The 21421-nt window shown below is 43.5% G+C and overlaps 1 pseudogene; it reads left to right on the top strand.

Annotated features, from left to right (window-relative positions):
* Positions 1-11277: 11277 nt before the first annotated feature.
* Positions 11278-13461, top strand: LOC148136245 (uncharacterized; annotated as a pseudogene).
* The last annotated feature ends 7960 nt before the right edge of the window (positions 13462-21421 follow it).

Here is a 21421-nt window from a genome sequence, read left to right as displayed (position 1 = left end):
TCATTGGGGAGCCGTGTCATGTCTATTCTGTTGGGAGAGTGTAACATGTCCGTGTTGTGACTGGTGAGTCTTTCCAACCAGCTAGAGAGTCCTCCATCGAGTCGATTAAACTGTCTGGGGCCCCTTCGACGTTGAAGCTATGGTCAGTGGTGGTGATGAAAAGGTATAGATTTTGTCCAGGATGCAGTCTGATTGAGGATGTGTCAGGGTCTTGTCTTCTCATTTACTCTAGGGCAGTCTCATCTAGCATACATATACTAAGGTGGTGAGAGTGGCTGTGTTTGTGCCATTGGCTTTTAGCTGGTTTACAGGGTACCAGTCAGTTTTTCCTGTGGCTAGTAAAATTTTGTATACTGAGGGGCTTACCTTATCCACCAGAGTTTGTGGACCTGAATATTTAAGGGAAAGAAAGGAGCTAGGGTTGTATATCTGTAACATTACCTACTGTCCTATTGTGTAACTGACAGGATTGACTTTACTGTCAAAGTAAGCCTTACTTACTTTCCTTTTAGTCCCTAACCTGACAGCTGCTGCTGAGTGGCCTCGATATTCTCAGTGAGCTTCGGGACCACTTTTTTTGTGTGTGAGGGCAGTGAGGGCAGGTTCTGTGAGGTTGAGGCAGAACAGGTAGTTGACTCCTTTTATGGGTTGGCATGTGATCAGGCAATGGCGAGTATATCCTGGAATCAGGAGATGGAGTTCATGAGGACAAACGGAAGTACTGTGTCCCAGGTTTAATTATTCTGCTGTACCATCTTTCGCATCATCCTTTTTAGGATGCAGTTCATCCTTTCCACAATTCTGCTGGATTGGGTGTGGTATGCAATGTGGAATTTCTGCTTGGTACCAAGCATAGTCGTCACATTCTGAGTGACTTGGCCAGTGAAATGGGTTCCCTGATGTGACTCGATACTGTGGGCTAGACCCCATCTTGTAAATACTTGTTGCATTGGGATTTGTGCCGTCATTTTTGTGATAGCTGTCCTAAAAGGAAAAGCTTTGACCCTTTTTATGAAAGTGTCTAAAATGACCAGGATGTAAGTAAATCCATTCCTACATGGTGGAAGGGGACCTATGTAATCATTTTATAGATTTGTCCAGGGCCCTGGCACTGGACAGTTGTGCTTTCGGGTACACCCTTTCGGGTGTACCTATCTGGATTGTTTCGGGCGTACACCAGACAGTTCTCTATGTTGAGTTCTACATCCTTGTAACTTGGGCCACCAACACAGTTCTTTTAATTATTTGGTCGTGGCCTCTATTCCCTGGTGCCCATGCCCATCCAGGTATTGATGCATGATTTGATTACTGTCTTGAGTCGGGACTATATAGACTCCTGCTTTTAAAACTAATCCATTTCATACTTGTTGGAAATGTTGCCATTCAGTGTAGGTGTCTGGATAAACTCCTGCAAAATCTGTTTTCAGGAATCATTAAGGTATTGTGCTTACCTAAGGCCCTCTACGTTTGTCTAACTGACAGTGACTACATCTGCCTACTCACCTATGGGTGGCTGCCAGAATTCTGTTACATGAGCACCTCTTCTGGCTAATTAATCTGCTTTGTAGTTACCTTCTGGGGATGTTTTGTGATGGCTTCTAACTTTAGTTATGCCTTCCACTGGTGGCCTGCAGTGTGTACAGGGGCCTGATAGTCACGGTTTCCCATCAGTTTCCCATTGCAGCATGCCGAGGGCAGACAAGTGGGCATGTCAGCAGGATGCAGTGTAAAAATGACTGGCTACTGGAAGGCCGGGCTCATGCTTGCACATGGACTGGAGATGTTCTGCAAAGTGGTCACCCAGAGTACCTCTGGTCTTCACAGCTTACAATTCTTCAACATTTAGAGTTTGATATTATCCCTGCACATCATGATCTAGATTATTAATACATATCTGAAAAAGCAAGGGTCCCAAAACCAATGTTGGGGTACTCCACTCCAAACCTTCCTCTAGCTTGAAGAATATCCATTGATCATTACTCTGTTTCCTCTGAGCCGTGAATTGTTTTTTGCTCAAAGGATACGCCTATGGAACTCATTCACCCATACAGTAATAGTGGCAGTCATTAAAAATATTCAATGCAGAGGTAGTTAAACTCTTGACTGACAAGAGAGTCAAAAAATATCGGGAGTAGACCAGAAGCTGAGACCACAATCAAATCAGACCAAACCTTATTGATGAAGAGACAAAAAAAATTGTAGTTGCTGGAATCAAAGCAGGTTTGAGGGGCCAAGTATCCTAGGTAAAAACAATGACTGCAGATGGTGGAAACCAGAGTCTGGATTAGAGTGGTGCTGGAAAAGCACAACAGTTCAGGCAGCATCCCAGGAGCAGTAAAATCGACGTTTCGGGCAAAATGCCTGAACTCCTGTGCTTTTCCAGCACCATTCTAATCTAGACCCTGGGCCAAGTATCCTATCAAGCTGCTGAAATGTAGTTTCAGTGAAGTGAGAAGATAGTCAAAGATCATTGTGAGAGACTGGACGGAAATTAAAACAGATGAAAGTTCAGGAAATGTCTGAACTACGTTGCTTCTGCTGATTTATCAGAAAATGTAGGATTCCCATTTAAATGCTAGAATTTTGTTGTAATCTGTCTAATTTCAGAATGAATACATCATGCCACTAATTCTAACAATGGATTGCCATCATCACAACAGAAATTGCTGGGGAAACCTGGCAGGTCTGACAGCATCTGTGGAGAGAAAGCAGAGAGAGTTAATATTTCTCTTCACAGATGCTGTGGGATCTGTTGAGTTTCTCCAATAATTTGTGTTTTAATTTAGATTTCCAGCATCCACAGATTTTTATTGCATTTAAATTAAATCTCAACATTGCTTTTGATTATCTATATTCCTTTCTAATAAATGCACCACAGGATAGCCTTCCTTTTTATCCAGTTGGCCTATCATTTATTTTCATTTTTGTCTTTTCTACTTGGTTTGTATTAAAACAAAAGCAAAACAGGATGATTTCTGGAATTGTGAAATGGAAAAAAACTGCAACTTCTCAACAGATAATGCAGCATTGTGGAAACAAAGGGAAAAAAAAACAAGTTTAAGGCCTTTAGTTTACAAAACCACTTATCACTGATGTAGATTCCATTCCCACGATGTCTTGTGCTCCAAAAACCACTCTGTCTCTGTGATCGTTACTCTGAGGCACTGAGTGTAAAGAGTTCGGGATTCTTAAAATGTAGAGAGCAGTGATATTTCAGATGTTGTTGCTGTTGCAGCATGCAGGAACTGCTAGGTTGTGGAGGTGACACGTTCTCTCAAACATCACTTTGAAGTGCAAATGTAGGAATCCTTCTTTGCTAATTTCCCAACTTCTCTTGTCTAGGCCCAATCCTGGTGGCAGGTTCTATTTCCTGATAGACACTGGCATTACAATCTGGCAGCTTTCATTGTCTTTTTTTTTTCGAATACTGACCCCATAAAATACAAGATTTGTTCAGTTCAATTTCAAAATCTGTTTTTGCTTTTTGAGGTTCATATTACCAGATATTAGAAGGAGAGGATGTACAAATGGAAACACTCAAAAATCACTGCAAGATCCAACAGTGATGCTCAATTCCTCAAGATTTGAATATCAACAGCCTTTGATCATGGAAACAGAAAACACCATTCACCGTGGGAAGGAACCGTACATATGTTCTGTGTGTGGATGAGGCGACAGTCGAACACCTGGATTGTCAAAACACAAGTGGAGTCACACTGGGGAGAAAATATGTAAATGTGAGTACTGTGGGAAAGGATTCAATTATTCCTATGAGCTGGAATGTTATCAATAGCAGTGAAGCAAGTAACCAATTGAGCAAGTTCTTTTGGTGGTGTTATTCAAAGCAGTACAGCTGGTCCCATTACAGACAGGAGAATCTTCCTGTGGACAGTGTATGAAATTGTTGAGTATCTTTGACTTGGAAATATATCGCCATTCCTTCAGTGTTGCTGGGTCAAAATCCTGGAACTCTCTCCCTAATGGCAATCTGAGTCGACCTACAGCAGGTGGATTGCAGCGGTTCAAGAAGGTAGCTCACCACCATCTTCTAGGGGCAACTAGGGACGAGCAATAAATACAGGCTAGCCAGTAATGTCAACACTCCACAAAATGAATAAGTTTTAAAATATCTTCAATCTCATTTGTTGTGTCTTTTGAGATTAAAACATTGCAGGGAAAATATTATTGAGATGAACATTTGAAATGTCAGAACACACAAGGCCACAGTGACAGCAGGAAATTTTCCGTGCTGTAAAAAATCAATGACTTGATCATTTGGGAGGAGAAATGAATCTCCAATGATTAAAAAATAAGGCAAAAGCTGTGTCATTAAGAAATTATGCATTCATGCTCATCTTCGTCCCTGGTGGTCTAGTTAGGTCAGGGTGATTTCATGGGGGAAAGAGAGGAATGCAGATGCTGGAGATCAGAGTTGAAGAGTGTGGGGTTGGAAAAGTACAGCCAGTCAGGCAGCATCCGAGGAGCAGGAGAATCGACGTTTCCAGCATAAGCTTTCATCCCCATGGCCTGGGTTTGATTCCCAATGAGGGAATTATAATTTATTGTTCCTGGCAGTGACAACAGCAAAAGCAAAGCAGCTCTGGTGGGAATCTGTTCAATGCCTCAGATCAGTTAATGTCCCTGAGAACATCACAGTTTTAGATTAGATTAGATTACTCACAGTGTGGAAACAGGCCCTTCGGCCCAACAAGTCCACACCAACCCTCCGAATAGCAATCCACCCAGACCCATTCCCCTACATTTATCCTTTCACCTGACACCAGGGGCACTTTAGCATGGCCAATTCACCTAACCTGCACATTTTTGGACTGTGGGAGGAAACCCACGCAAACACGGGGAGAATGTCACCTGAGGCGGGAACTACACCCAGGTCTCTGGCGCTGTGAGGCAGCAGTGCTAACCACTGTGCCACCCACAAAAATACAGCTATTCTCCCCGGCGGGGAATTGAACTCCCGTCTCCCGTGTGACAGGCAGGGACACTAACCACTATATTACCGAAGAACTTACAGAGTTCCCTCTGAAAGAAGGGAAAACTGCTTTGACTGTCTCTCCTCAGTTGGGCAGTTCAACATTCATTCTCTTCTGATCCTGATTCCCAAGGATTTTCTAAAGATTCACAAAGCTGAGACTGGGTTTTGTTGTTTGTTTTATTTCCATTCCCAGGAGCTGCAGTGATTGGGTCAGTGGGTTTGGGAATTTGAACGGTGCCCATGAGCAGGACTCTGCAGGACCATTTCAGCTTCCCCTCCTCTGATAGTGCTATGAAATTGACTATGATGTGAGACAGTAAAAGGATTCTTGTTCCTGCTGATCAGGAATTCAAACCTCATCTCGGCTTCAGGACAATTAAAAAGGTGAGTTTGGAAGTATAAAGAAGCTGTGAGCTGCTCTCAAGGCAAGTGGGAGCAAAACCTACAAATACCTGATCTGTACACAGACAGATTATAAGACATAGGAGTGGACGTAAGGCCATTTGGCCCATCGAGTCCACTCTGCCATTTAATCATGACTGATGGGCATTTCAACTCCACTTACCCGCATTCTCCCCATAGCTCTTAATTCCTTGTGACATCAAGAATTTATCAATCTCTGCCTTGAAGACATTTAGCGTCCCAGCCTCCACTGCATTCCGGGGCAATGAATTCCACAGGCCCACCACTCTCTGGCTGAAGAAATGTCTCCGCATTTCTGTTCTGAATTGACCCCTTCTAATTTTAAGGCTGTGCTCACGGGTCCTAGTCTCCCCGCTTAACAGAAACAATTTCTTAGCATCCATCCTTTCCAAGCCATTTATTATCTTGTAAGTTTCTATTAGATCTCCCCTTAACCTTCTAAACTGTTTCCACACTGTAAGTAATCTAATCTAATCTAATCTAATCTAATCTAATCTTATCTTCGTATCATCGGCAAACTTCACTAGAATGCCCCCAGTCCCTTTATCCAGATCATTAATATGTAATGTGAACAGCTGCGGTCCCAACACTGAACCCTGTGGGACACCGCTTGTCATCGGCTGCCATTCTGAAAAAGAACCTCTTATCCCAACTCTCTGCCTTCTGTCAGACAGCTAATCCTCAATCCATGCCTGTACCTCACCTCGAACACCATGGGCTCTCACGTTACTCAGCAGTCTCCCGTGTGGCACCTTATCAAAGGCCTTTTGGAAGTCTAGATAGACCACATCCACTGGTTTCCCTGGTCTAACCTACTTGTCACCTCTTCAAAGAATTCTACCAGGTTTGTCAGGCACGACCTCCCCTTACTAAATCCATGTTGACTTGTTCTAATCCGACCCTGCTCTTCCAAGAATTTAGAAACCTCATCCTTAACAATGGATTCTAGAATTTTACCAACAACCAAAGTTAGTCTAATTGGCCTATAATTTTCTACCTTTTGTCTTGATCCTTTCTTGAACAATGGGGTTACAATGGCGGTCTTCCAATCATCCAGGAATTTCCCTGACTCCAGTGACTTTTGAAAGATCTCAGCTAATGCCTCCACTATTTCCTCAGCCACCTCCCTCAGAACTCTAGGATGTAGCCCATTAGGGCCAAGGAGATTTGTCAATTGTAAGACCTTTTAGCTTTTCTAGCACTCTCTCTTTTGTAATGGCAACCATACTCAACTCAGCCCCCTGACTCCCTTTAATTGTTGGGATATTACTCATGTCTTCCACTGTGAAGACTGATGCAAAGTACTTATTACATTCTCCAGCTATTTCCTTATCTCCCATCAGTAGGCTTCCAGCATCAGTTTGAAGTGGCCCAATGTCTACTTTTGCCTGTCGTTTGTTTCTTATGTATTGAAAGAAACTTTTACTATCATTTCTAATATTACTGGCTAGCCTACCTCCATATTTGATCCTCTCCTTCTTTATTTCTCTCTTTGTTATCCTCTGTTTGTTTTTGTAGCCTTCCCAATCTTCTGATTTCCCAGTGCTCTTGACCACTTTATAGGATCTCTCTTTTTCTTTGATACATTTCCTGACTTCCTTTGTCAGCCATGGCTGTCTAATCCCTCCCCGGATAATCTTTCTTTTCTTGGGGATAAACCTCTGTACTGTGTCCTCAATTATACCCACAAACTCCTGCCATTTTTGCTGTACTGTCTTCCCTGCTAGGCTCTGCTTCCAGTCGATTTTCGTCAGTTCCTCTCTCATGCCCTCATAATTACCTTTGTTTAACTGTAACACCATTACATCCGATTTTGCCTTCTCTCTCTCAAACTGCAGACTGAACTCTACCATATTATGATCGCTGCTTCCTAAGTGTTCCCTTACTTTAAGATCTTTTATAAAGTCTGGTTCATTACATAGCACTAGGTCCAAAATAGCCTGCTCCCTTGTGGGCTCCATGACAAGCTGTTCCAAAAAGCCATCCTGTAAGCATTCCAAGAATTCCCTTTCTTTGGATCCACTGGCAACATTATTTACCCAGTCCACCTGCATATTGAAGTCTCCCATGATCACCGTGACCTTGCCTTTCTGACATGCCTTTTCTGGGGGAGGGGATGAAGGTGATAGGTCAGAGAGGAGGGTGGACCCTCTCTGACCTATCACCTCTATTCCCACCCCCATTCACCTAGTGTACTCTTTGCTACTTTCTCCCCACCCCCAACCTCCTCTCATTTATCTCTCCACCCTGCAGGCTCTCTGCCTCTATTCCTGATGAAGGGCTTTTGCCCGAAACGTCGATTTTCCTGCTCCTCGGATGCTGCCTGAACTGCTGTGCTTTTCCAGCACCACTCTAATCCATGCTAAATTACCCATAGTGTTCAAAGGTGTCCAGGTTAGGTGCATGAGTCCGGGGTAAATGTAAAGTCAGTGTGGACTTGTTGGGCCAAAGGGCCTGTTTCCACAGTAGGGATTTATGACTTTTTGTTCAGTTGTAAAATGATAGAGTTGCTGTTTTTAACAGCAACAAGACAGACCCTGTCAACGCCAGTCATCAAATATCTTGCTTCTAAACCCTGTTTCCAGCACTTGGTGTTGTGTTTAGAGTTGGCAAAAACAATGACTGCAGATGCTGGAAACCAGATTCTGGATTAGTGGTGCTGGAAGAGCACAGCAGTTCAGGCAGCATCCAAGGAGCTTCGAAATTGACGTTTCGGGCAAAAGCCCTTCATCAGGAATAAAGGCAATGAGCCTGAAGCATGGAGAGATAAGCTAGAGGAGGATGGGGGTGGGGAGAAAGCTGCATAGAGTACAATGGGTGAGTGGGGGAGGGGATGAAGGTCAGGGCGGAGAGGGTGGAGTGGATAGGTGGAAAAGGAGATAGGCAGGTCGGACAAGTCCGGACACGGCGGCACGGTGGTTAGCACTGCTGCCTCACAGCGCCAGAAACCCGGGTTCAATTCCTGACTCAGGCGACTGACTGTGTGGAGTTTGCACATTCTCCCCGTGTCTGTTCCCCGTGTCTGTGTGGGTTTCCTCAGGGTGCTCCGGTTTCCTCCCACGGTCCAAAGATGTGCAGGTTAGGTGAATTAGCCATGCTAAATTGCCCATAGTGTTAGGTGAAGGGGTAAATGTAGAGGTATGGGTCAGTTGCGCTTTGGCGGGTCGGTGTGGACTTGTTGGGCCGAAGGGCCTGTTTCCACACTGTAAGTAATCTAATCTAATCTAATCTAAAGTCATGGGGACAGTGCTGAGCTGGAAGTTTGGAACTAGGGTGAGGTGGTGGAAGGGGAAATGAGGAAACTGTTGAAGTCCACATTGATGCCCTGGGGTTGAAGTGTTCCGAGGCAGAAGATGAGGCGTTCTTCCTCCAGGCATCTGGTGGTGAGGGAGCGGTGGTGAAGGAGGCCCAGGACCTCCATGTCCTCGGCAGAGTGGGAGGGGGAGTTGAAATGTTGAGCCACGGAGCAGTGTGGTTGATTGGTGCGGGTGTTGTGTTTAGAGTGCTCATCTAAATAGTTATCCCACTCCTTGAGGGTTAATGGAACAAAAACAGCTCATTCAACCAATGATATGAAGAATTGCTGTTTTCTGGAAAAGGAAATCTACATCTTCCTCCTTGAAGACACTTCCAAAAGCCAAATTTTTTCTTGGAGCCGTTTGCCAGTTTTCCTCATGATGCCAACAGTGTGGGATTAAATCCATAAGGCTACTACTAAAGGAGTAAAGGGAATCCCTTTTTAACCCTTCTGCTTATCTGTGGTGTGGTGTCCCTCAGGGTAAACCACCACCAGTTGTCACTTTTTAATAAAGGTCCAGAATGAGTATGACGACTTTAGCATTTAATGTGTGGCTCAGTGTCAGACTTTGTGATATTACAGGAGCAAATGAGCACTGCAGATGCTGGAGATCAGAGTCAAACAGTGTGGCACTGAAAAAGCACAACAAGTCAGGCAGCATCTGAGGAGCAGGAGATTCGGTGTTTCGGGTATAAGCCCTTCATCAGGAATCGTTTGTGATATTATATCCCTAGGGAACACAAGGGACGCTTTATTCTCTTACATGCAATATACATGTTAGTTATGCGTGTAGTAGATAAATATAAAGACTATGCACCATAATAACAAATAAATTGAAAATCTACAATGGTAGCCACATAACCCAGCACGGTGGCTCAGTGATTAACAATAACTGCTCGAGTCTTCCAGAGTGCCCTCCTTCAGTACACTGATATCTTCTTTGACCAGTAATACAGTTCTTCCACGTCTTTTACCTCCCTCTCTATCCCGCCTGAAGTATCTATATCCTGGGATATTTAGTTGCCAATCATGCCCTTCCCTCAACCAAGTCTCAGTAATAGCAAGAAGATCATACTCCCACGTACTAATCCAGGCACTAAGTTCATCTGCCTTACCTACTATACTTCTTGCAGTAAAACAAATGTATGTCAGACCATCAGTTCCTTTGCGTTCATCATCTGCTCCCTGCCTACTCTTCCCCTTAGTCATGCTGACTTAATTACCTAGTTCTTTACAGGCTTTAGTCACTAACTCCTTACTGTCCACTAACCTCCTCATTTGGTTCCCATCCCCCACCACATAAGTTTAAACCCTCCCCAACAGCATTAGTAAAAGCACCCCGAAGGACACTGGTTCCAGTCCAGTCCAGGTGTAGACCATCCAATTTGTAACAGTCCCACCTCCCCCAGAACTGGTCACAATGTCCCAAAAATCTGAACCCTTCCCTCCTGCACCATCTCTCAAGCCACACATTCATCCTCCTTACTCTATCATTCCTACTCTGACTAGCATGTGGCACTGGTAGCAATCCTGAGATTACTACCTTTGAGGTCCTACTTTTTAACTTGGCTCATAACTCTATAAATTCTGCTTGTAGGATCATAACAGTTCTTACCTATATCACTGGTGCCTAGGACCACAGTGCTTCTGACTTCTTTCAAGCTGCAGACTCCAGCGTTTGATTATAAAGTTGAAAAGAATGTAATTATTTCAATACTTTTAACTATTAACCTACACAGTTCAGCTTCTAGTACTGTCCTTTGTTATCTGTCAAACTTTACATGGTTGTTTGGCTAGGGTGACCCTCTTTACTTGGATCTGAATCTGAAATTCCATCCATTTCTCTGATTCATCTGTACTGTCCTTGATCAACTCCCTGTCATGGTCTAACTTCCTCTCACTCCGAGAATGGGTGTAACTGTCTTAGATAATTTATTGTTATTTCCATTGACTCTTTAAATGAGGTTTTACAGCTGATCATCCCCTTACCATTTTCTGCTGGCAATTATCTTCCCTTTGTAGCTCCCACAATGCCATTAGGTAAGGAACTATTCACCAAATAATGATGAAGGGACAGTGATCTGTGTTCAAATCAATGACCATTAGTTTATATCAATATAGTGTTATAGACCAACTTCTAACCCCAGTCAAGCAACTAGCTATTAGAGAAGTTACAAAATGGTTTATGGTTAAATAGTTTTCAACGTGTATTTTAAAGCCCATAACTGAGGTTCAGAGAAGGAGAGGTTTAGTGAAGAGGGGTTACAGTTTATGACCTTGGCCGCTGAAGGTTGACGGCACCAAATGTGGGCCAGTTAAAATCGAGAAAGCTCAGGAGGTTGGAATTAGAGGTAATGCAGATATCTCAAAGGACATTTGTAACAATTATTTCTTGGGTTGTGGGCATCGCAGGTTGGATTAGTATTTATTGACCAGCCCTAATTGCCCTTGAGAGGGCTGGAAGCTGGAGAACATTACAGATCTAGGTAGAGAGGAGGCTCCCAAGAGATTTGAATAGAAGGACATAAAGTTGAAAATTTACCTGTTTGAGCACTAACAGGTGATGGGTGAACCAGACTTGGACCGAATACTGACACGGGTTTTGAATGACCTCAGGATTACATCACTGGGTGAACAACCTGTAACTCGCTCCCTTACAGCATTGTGGGAGCTTGGGTGGGAAGAGAAAGCTGCCAAGGCAGCAGCACATGGTTAGAATGGGCAGTGGTAACAACTTCATTCGGAAACAGGCAATGGAAGGAACTATAAAACACCAAACAGAGCTCAAGTACATCCATTAACAGAGGCAGAGGAAGTCAGGCAAGTGCAGAGAGGGGAATGTGAGAGGTTGGTTGGGAATGCATTCAATAGTTAAGTCCAGGAGTAACAAGGATGAGAGTTTCAGCAGCAGATGAGCAGAGACTAGGAGGAATCAGGTGATGTTACTGAGCTGGAAGTGGACAGTCTTGATCATGATGGGGCTATGTGTTTGAAAATTCATTGTGGGGTGAAATACTTCACCATAGTTTTGATACATTTGGTTCAAACTCAGACAATTGCCAGGGAGAGGGATGGAGTCAGTGGCAAGGCAGTGGAGTTTGTGTTGGGGAATGAAGACAAAGGCCTCAGTTTTGCCAGGATTTATCTGGAGGAAGTTTCTGCTCCACCAAGACTGGATGTCAGACAAGTCAAGACAGTGTGTGACCTGGAGGGAACTGGGAGGTGATGGTGTTCACATCCAGATGCTACCCTGCTCCTTCTCAGTAGTGGAGGCTGAGTGTTTGGAAGATTCTGTCAAAGTTATGACCAAGTTGTAGGTGTCTAAAACCCTATCCTTCAGTCATTATCTTCACAAAGAAGCCAGAGTCTTGTGAGAGATTCTCTCTCACTCTTTCTTTTGTTTGACATCAGTTTCACAGAAAAAAGGGGAAGATTTCCAAACCAACAATCACACCATGATCTGATGGATTTGCCCATTTGATCACATCAGGAACATGATCTAATATTGAACATGGAATGAACAAGCCGCATTCACAGTGGAGAGAAACCGCACACGTATTGAGTGCATGGGCAAGGCTTTAGACAATCATCAAAGCTCACAAACCACAAATGCTGTCACACTTGGGAGAAACTGTGGAAATGTGGGGATTGTGGGGAGGAATTCATTTCCCCTTCTGAGCTGGAAACTCATCGATGCTGTCACACAGGTAACAGGCCATTCACCTGCTCAGTTTATGAGAAGGGGTTCACTCAATCATCTAACCTGCTGCAACATTACCTCGTTTAAGCTAAGGAGAGACCATTTAAATGTCAACACTGTGGAGAATCTTATAAAACCTCTGGGAACTTGATGTTCATACTAATGAGATATCTTTTAAATATCTAAACTGTGGAAAATATTATACAATATCTGGGGACCCGATGTCCCATCAACGTGCCTTGAAGTGCCCAACAGTGGGATGGGTTATAAAACTCCCAGGGACCTGATGTCCCACCAACTTCCTCACATTAATGAGAGACCTTTTAAATGCTTAGCCAATGTGTTCACTCTGAAGACAGGTATCTGGAGATTTTGTAGCATTTCCCACAGGCTGAGCATTTCAAAGGTCTCTCATTAATGTGAGCAAGTTGGTGGGACATCAGGTGCTCTCTCTGTGGGACTGGGTTCAGGTGATCATCTGACATCATGAAGCACCAGCAGAGTTACACTGGGAAGAGACTGTTCAGCAGCTCTGAGTGTGGGAAGACATTCACTCATTCGTCCAAACGGCTGAGACACCAGTAAGTTCACACTGCAGAGAGATCTTTTAAATGCCCAGACTGGGAGAAGTGCTATACAAACTCCTGGGGACTGACTTGTCATCAACATGTTCATAGTGAGGACAGACCTTTCAAATGTTCACATTGTGGGAAGTGTTTCAGGAATTCTGTGGAACTGAAGTCACCATGAATGTGGTCACACTGAGGAGAGACTTTTTAAATGTTCAGACTAGGAATCACTATACAAGTTCCTGGGGACAGTTTTATCATCAACATATTCACATTGAGGAGAGAACTTTCAAATGTCTAGTGTGTGGAAAGTACTATTGAAGTTCTGTGGAACTAATGTTCTGTCAACATGTTCACATGATGAAAGACCTTTCAGGTGCTTTTATTTGGGGATGGATTCAGGTGATCATCTCAACTCACCAGCAAGTTCACACTGGGGAGAAAACATCCCCCTGCTCCATGTGAGAAAAACAGTTAGCTCACTTACCAACCCTGCTGAGTCAGCAGAGAGATCACACTGGGGGACAGACCGTTCACCTGCTCCGTGTGGGAGAAGGAATTCACTCACTCATCGACCCTGCTGAGACAGCACAGAGTTCACAGATATCAACAGCAATTGGACTATGCTGTTCATCATCTTCAGGCCTGAAAGCAAAGTTTTAATATTTTGAATAACAGTCAAAAAATCAGATTTGAGTTAAACACATTGTAAGGATGTGATCATGGAGTACTTGGAAGAGTCAGCACGGCATCATCAAGGGGAATCATGTCTGACAAATCTGTTAGAATTCTTTGAGGAGGTAACGAGCAAGTTAGATAAAACTGAGCCAGTGGATGTGATCTGTTTGGATTTCCAGAAGGCATTTGACAAGGTGTCGTATGTGAAGCTGTGAAATAAGGTAAGAGTCAATAGTGTTAGCCTGACTGACAGAAAGCAGAGAGTTGGGATAAAGGGTATTTTTTTTCAGAAGACAGCCAGTGACTAGTGGAGCGCAAATAGCCATGTTCTATATTAATAATCTGGACAAAGGAATTGAGGGCATGGTTGGAGTTGACACAATGATAGGTGATGGTACAAGTCTTCAGAGAAATTGGGAACGCAGCATACTTATTTGGGCTGGCTGAGAGAGTGGTCAAAGAAGTAGTAGGTAGAATAAAGTGTTCAAAAGTGTGAGGTCATGCATTTTGATTGGAAGAGTCAAGGCATAGTGTATTTTCTGTATAAGGAAAGGCTTCAGAATCTGAACTGCAAAGGGACTTGGGAGTTCTAATTCAGGATTCTCTTAAGGTTAACATGCAGGTTGAGTAAAGCAAATGTAAGCATTCATATCAAGAGAGCTCTTAAACAAGAGCAGAGATGTACTGTTGAGGCTACAAATGTCAGACTACATTTGGATTGCTGTGACCAGTTCAGACCCCACATCGAAGGAAAGATGTGCTGATGTTGGACAGGGTCCAGGTTTACAAGATTGATCGCAAGGATGAAAAACTTGTCATATAAGGATCAGGATGGTCAGGGTGGTTTATGTAGGGATTGACACATACCTAGACGTCAGTTAGAGACTGCAATCTAATCAAGGGGTGGGGCGGGGGGTTTATATACAGAGTAACAGGAGGGAAGGAGTTACAGACTGTAATACAATTGAGGGTTTCAGGGGGTTTTTATATATAGATTAACAGATACCAGAAATCTGACTGGAATCTAATCAAGGGATTCAGGGAGATTTCTATATCTTGAGTAATACATAACCAGGAGTGAGTTACAGACTGGAATCTAATTTATGGTTTCAGTGTAGTTATTTACATAGTAACAGATACCTGGGAGTGAGTTACAGACAGGAATCTAATTAAAGCTCTTTGAAGCCACACTTGAATATCATCTTGATGTCAAGGGCTGTCACTCTCAAATCAAATCTGGAATTCAGCTCTTGTCCATGTTTGAACCAAGACTGGAATAAGATCAAACTGGGCATCACTGAGCAGGTTACAGGTGCTACTCAATAGCACTGTTGATGACACCTTCCATCATTTTTCTTATGATCGAGAGCATATTGATAGGGCGATTAATGGGTGAGTTTGATTTGTCCTGCTATTTCTGTATAGGACATACCCTGGCAATTTTCCAGATTATTGGATAGATGCTGGTGTTGCTGGAAGAGCTGAGCAGTTGGGAAAATTGAATGCATTAATTACCACATTTGGAGCAGGTGAATGGTCCCTTCCTAGTGTACATTCACTATGTGAAAGCAGGTGAATAAACTGAGTGAATCCTTTTCCACACTATCGCTAGTTTGAATGTGTTGCTATATCAACAGTTTTGGGACTATGCGAATCCCTTGCCACATTCAGAGCAGATAAACAATTTCCAGCAAGTTTGAAATCCAAGCAGATCCTTTCCTACACACAGGACAGACAACAGCCTCTTCCCATTGAGAACTCGTTGTTGTACAGTGAGATTCACTGATTGCCTGAAACTATTTCCACAGGAACTGTAGCTTAATGGCTTTTCCTCAGTATGATCAAGCAGGTGGTTCTGGAGGCTGGAAAACACTAAATCTGTTCCCACGTGTACAGCAGGTAAACAGCCTCTCTCCAGTGTGACTGTGTTGATGAATTTCCGGCTGGGATGGGAAATTAAATCTCTTCCCACAGTTTCCACATTTCCATGATTTCTTCATGGTGAAAGTGTCCTCGTGTTTGTCCAGGATTAATAATCAGTGCAAGTATCATCCATATATAGACTTATGGATGGTTATATTTCTTTTCACATGTAAAACTGCTCCCTAACATCCGGGTTTACAGAAGTCATTCCTGTCAGTTCAGGATGGAAACTCTGAACAGATAACACCAATTTCTCTGGATCATTGCATCCCCAGTCATTGTCAACAGCGGCTATATGGCCCCCTTAGGGGCCCTGACACACCTGAAAATTTGGCGGTTGTTTAAAGGCAAGTAGTGGAGGTGTGGGGAAGGTCTTGGTGAGGTGCTCATTAATTAACCTGCAACACATTATCAATGGAGATGAACAACCGCCAAACCTCAAACAGATCATTGTTCGTAGCAAACTGCCCGGCTCTCAGGACAACTCCATACAACCCTGTCACGGTGGACGCTGCAATGGTGTCAGATTGTGGACATAGATACCACTATTACGCATGGGAACACCTCCCACCGTGTACATGGCAGGTACTCATGTGACTCAGCCAACATTGTCTATCTTATACGTTGCAGGCAGGGATGCCCAGAGGCATGGTACATTGGGGAAACTGAGCAAAGGCTACGACAACGGATGAATGGGTACCGCACAACAATCAACAGACAGGAGGGTTCCCTCCCAGTTGGGGAACACTTCAGTGGTCCAGGACATTCAGCCTCGGACCTTCGGGTGACCATCCTCCAAGGTGGACTTCGGGACAGGCACCAGAGGAAAGTGGCTGAGCAGAGGCTGATAGCTAAGTTCGGTACCCATAGAGAGGGCCTCAACCGGGACCTTGGGTTCATGTCACATTACAGGTGATCACCATTGCACTACACACACACACACACACTCTCACATGCACACGGACACAGATACACACAGATGCGCACACAGACACCCACACACACCCTTATAGACACACAGACTCCCACACATGCACCCCCTCACAAACTTAAGACACTCTGCACTCACTACACACACACACACAAACACACACTTTCTCACATTCACAACCCCCACCCCAAACAGACACACACACAGACAGACAAAGACCCACATGCACACATATATATTGTGTGTGGTGAATTTCTTTGGTACTTTCAGAGTTACATTGCACTTTGCTCAAAAACCACATAGATTCATGTCGAACTCTGAGCTCAAAAACTGCATGAATTTATGTAAAACTCTGTTATTTCACTTTTTAGATTGGAATCAATCTAAACATCAGGTCATAGACAGAGAACACAGTGGGCTAACACCTTCAACATATTGTCTAGCTATCACCATTGTTAACTGTGAGAAGCAAAGCCCACTCACATCAATAATTTCAGTCCGAGACCAAATATCTGAAACAGCAGCGTCGTTTTATTTGTACACCTGCAGGTGGGTGCCTTGTCTAATTGCCAGGTACGGCAATTAGAAATGCACAGTATTTCCCAAAACACCCTTGCAATTTATACAGTTTTTTCCCATATGTTTTCCTTATTCCATTGTCTGTTCCCTGCTTCGCTTACGTCACTCATTTCCTTAAGACTTATCCCACAACTTCTGTTTATCCTGTCTTGTCCCTGACAAACTCTTATCTCTGACTCCCATAAGGGTGTTTGACGTCAGTCTACTGTAGGTTATTGATTAGGCATATCTTTTCTTCTATCAGCATCTATTTCTATCCAGAGGCCACTTTGACCTCTTTGATTAGGGTTTGTTCCTATGTCTCCGTGTAAGCGGGGGAAACAGATGCTTTCCTGTTTGCCCATACATCCACCATTGTTCTGTAATCACGTCTCATGCTAACATATCCTTTCTTTTTGCTGAATATATATTTTCTCATTCCTGTTCTGTATCAGAATTTATAGTTGCAGAAATAACATTAATTCATTTATATCCCACAATTTCCCCTTTTTCTTTTCATTACTATCTGTTATCTTCTGCATTTTTGTCTCTTTTTCTTTTAAACATTGTTCCCAAAATTCACAAGCATCATTTCAAAGATTTCATCCATCTTAGTCTCACTCATCTCCTTATTATTTAGTTGATAAAGTTCCTCTGTCTGATTCCCTCTCAGGGGCATCTGTTTCAACAAGGCTGTTTCAATCAGCCTCTGGGTGAGCCCTCGTATACAGGGTATGACACAACAGCCAATGGCCACCAATATCCCGACTACTACTATCAGGGAAGAAAGAATCGAAACCACCCCCCCCTTTTTCTGCTAAAATCATATCAAGGGCTATTCTGTTTTCCCATGCCATCCTACTTGTCGCATCAAGCTGTTCTGATATTCCTTTAACCACATCTCTTGTATAATTTATAAATCGCTGTTGATTATAGAAAATGTAATTTATCCAATCTACATTTTTATTAATTGTTACCCACCAAAAGAGAGCTGACTCAAAGCCTGCTGCAATCTGGTTACGAGCTTTGAATTCAGGTACTCCCCTAGGGACTCCTACCGAATCCAGATAAATCCTGTCATCAAAAGAAGTATCTAACAGTAATCTCTTACCCCTTCCCTTTTTCCCTACTATCTTTTCCTTCTCAAATGCCAAGGTAAATGGAATTGCCAATTGTACAATTGCGCATATCCCTTTCCAATCCGGAGGTAGTGTGGGTCTCAATATTTTTCCTCCACAGTACCACCACAGATCCGCTCGGGGAACCTTTAGTGCTGAGTAGTTCCCTCCCTTCTCCGTTTCGGTAACATTCTTAATCTCTGTACATAATTTCAGCTCCCCCAAATCTCTCGACCGACTCGAACCTCGCCTGTGCACACACGACGTGTGATTTCCAACTGCGGCGGAAAATGTGGGGGGGAACTTTTACATCTTTCTTCTCCAAGGGAGGGAACATTAGAGATAGGGAGGTACAATTCCTATCATTCCATGCAGTCTCATCCTGGTACAGGGCTATCATACATTTCATGCCCTTCCTGTCTCGCTTCCACCCGAGCGGAAAGGGAACCACCTGGGCCACTGGCCTACCGGAGGCACATACATATCAATTGCTTTTGTTCAGACTTTTTACAGTATACTTTACCCATTCAACCCAGGCATTTGCATCCCCGTACCCAGTTTCTATCTCGATGGTCTGCTGCAAATCCTTTACCTCTATAATTTTTACTACTTTAGGATCATCGGGAGGGGTGAAAGGTTGTATCTCATTACCCAGTAATTCTACCCGTTTTCCGTGTCCTACGCTAATTCGAAAACAACAGCCCACAAACTCCTTCCCATTTGTTTTCATTTCAATCCCAAATGTTTCATCTAATTGTATCTCATAAGTGCCACCCCCCCAAAACTGCTTTGTGACATGTGGTTTTCCTTATCGTTAGGTATATGGGGTTACACTTTTTATCGGGACAATCGCGTGCTGGTCGGAAGAGGGCCCGATGTACTGTGACGAGACCATAATACCAAGTACCATTCCCGAGGCCATCCCCATAGGACTTAAGATGTATCTCTGAGTTGCGGTATTGTCTCTGATTAGCTACATTCCCACAATTTACTAAGCTACATACATCAGTGTCTATTACTTGTGGATTATCAGACTCAGAAACCATTAATAATACATATGAAAATGATATTTGACAAAATCCTAATACCAAGAGGGCTAGCATCATGACTCCAAACATTCCCAGTATTCTAATCATTATGCTAAAACACAAAAAGGCTTAATATACAATCATACAGAAATAATCCCGCGCTCGCGTCACCACTGTATAGTCAGTTACTCAAACTCTCTTTAGTCTGAGTTTCAGCGGGTCTTGCGTTGATTCAGCCGTCCAGACATCTTCCTCAACTGGAGGGTCCATAAGGCCCTTTGATCCGAGTGTAATGAGTCCAGCCTTTCTCTGCCGTCCTTATTGCCGTTTCGGTAGTCAAAAGTGCCTGATACGGCCCTTCCCAGTCTGGCTGCAGCTTAGTCTCTGTCCATGATTTTACTAAGATCCAATCTCCTGGCCGGATGGGATGAACAGCAAATTCAAGGGGCGGAGTCTGTGCCAATAGACCCTGTTTTCTGAGGAAAGATAAAGAGGAGGACAAGCCCAGTATATACTTCTTTAAAAACAAATCTTTAGTTTCGGGAATTGGCAATTCTCCCTGCATTCCCAGATAAGGTAATCCAAATAAGATTTCATAGGGGGATAGTCCCAAATCTTTCCTCCACCAAGGGACAAGCCCAAAAGGCATCCTTTAAATCTATCACACTAAACCATTTGTGGTCATGAGGGATCTTACTTAATAACGTATAGGGGTTTGGCACCACTGGGTGCCTGATCTGTACTATTCGATTTAATGTACTCAAATCTTGCACTAATCGATAAGTTCCATCAGATTTCCGCATTGGTAGAATTGGGGTATTATAAGGAGACATACATGGCTCCAACAGTCCATCTCTAATCAGTCCCTCAATTACTGGCTGCAGTCCTCGTTTACCTTCTATGGAAATAGGATATTGTCGTTCACAGACAACGTCCCCTTTCCGTTTTAAATTTATTAAAAGGGGAGGGATCTGTAGTTTTCCACGATTCCCTTCTCTAGCCCATACAATAGGTTCTATCTTTCTCTCTGCATCCTCTGTCAACATCGCCAGTTGTACAACTACTTCTTTTTCCTGAATTCCAATCTCCAGTCCTAAAAGGATAATTAAGTCTCTCCCTAGTAAGTTGCTTCCTATATCAGGGATATACAGTAGTTCCTCTGTGACCCTATCCTTAGGACCTTCTATCATCATAGGTTCAAATACTGGAACAGTAAATCCTTCCCCTTTTACCCCTGAAAAAATAATTGACCGTGTCGACATTTCTACCTTCTTTGTTTTAAAATTCAGCAATGACCGTGCTGCCCCCGTATCTACTAGGAAGACTACCTCCTCCCTACAGGGTCCCACCTTCAAGTTTATCAAGGGTTCCTGGTGGGCCCCCGAGGGCAGGAACCCCTGACACCCCCATTCTTCATCATAATTCATAAGCGGAATTGCCCTTTCTTCCCTTTGTAGATCAGAACACTCCCGCTTAAAATGCCCTATCTTTCCACAATAATAGCATCCTGCCTGTGGAGACTTCCATCTCTGTCCCTGTCGCCCGAACCCTCTATCAAATGTTTCCCCTTGTCCTCTCCCCTTTCCTCTCTGTCCTACATGCTGCCTCCCGCCGCTCCGGTTGCCCACTATCGGTTCCATTCTCCTCTTAATTACCTCATCCACTGTAGTTACCATCATTTTCGCCTTCTGTTTTCGTCTCTCATCCTCCCTCTTTACAAACACTTTCTGTGCCTCTCTCAACAATTCATCTAATGGTTTTTCGCTCCATCCTTCTATCTTCTGTATCTTTCTTTGTATATCTGGCCATGCTCTTGTCACAAAATGTACTTTCAACAGACCCTGTGCCACTGGGTCCTCAGGGTTCATTCCAGAGTATTTCCGCATTGAGTCCCTTAATCTTTGCAAGAAAGCTGAGGGAGTCTCATCTTTCTCCTGTCTAATTTCAAAGGCTTTAATCAAATTCTGTGACTTCGGAACTGCCTCTGTTATTCCTTTTAGAATCAGGTCTTTCAATTCCCTCATTTCTTCTCTATGCTCCGGGTTTTGGTTTTCCCACTGGGGTCTTTGAGGGGAAACTTCACCTCTCCCTGTCCAGCATCCCCATCACCAATCGGGTGTTCCCTGTCCCATATTTTAATGGCAGCTCCTCGTATAAGTCCCCTTTCCTCCCCAGTAGATAATATATTCAAAATAGACATTA

This window comes from Chiloscyllium plagiosum, unplaced genomic scaffold, assembly GCF_037043375.1.
Source record: "Chiloscyllium plagiosum isolate Xiang-an unplaced genomic scaffold, Cpla_swu_hap1 HiC_scaffold_46, whole genome shotgun sequence".
Lineage (NCBI taxonomy): Eukaryota > Metazoa > Chordata > Chondrichthyes > Orectolobiformes > Hemiscylliidae > Chiloscyllium > Chiloscyllium plagiosum.
The sequence above is the reverse complement of the archived record's forward strand: the minus strand, read 5'-3'. Positions and strand labels throughout refer to the sequence as shown.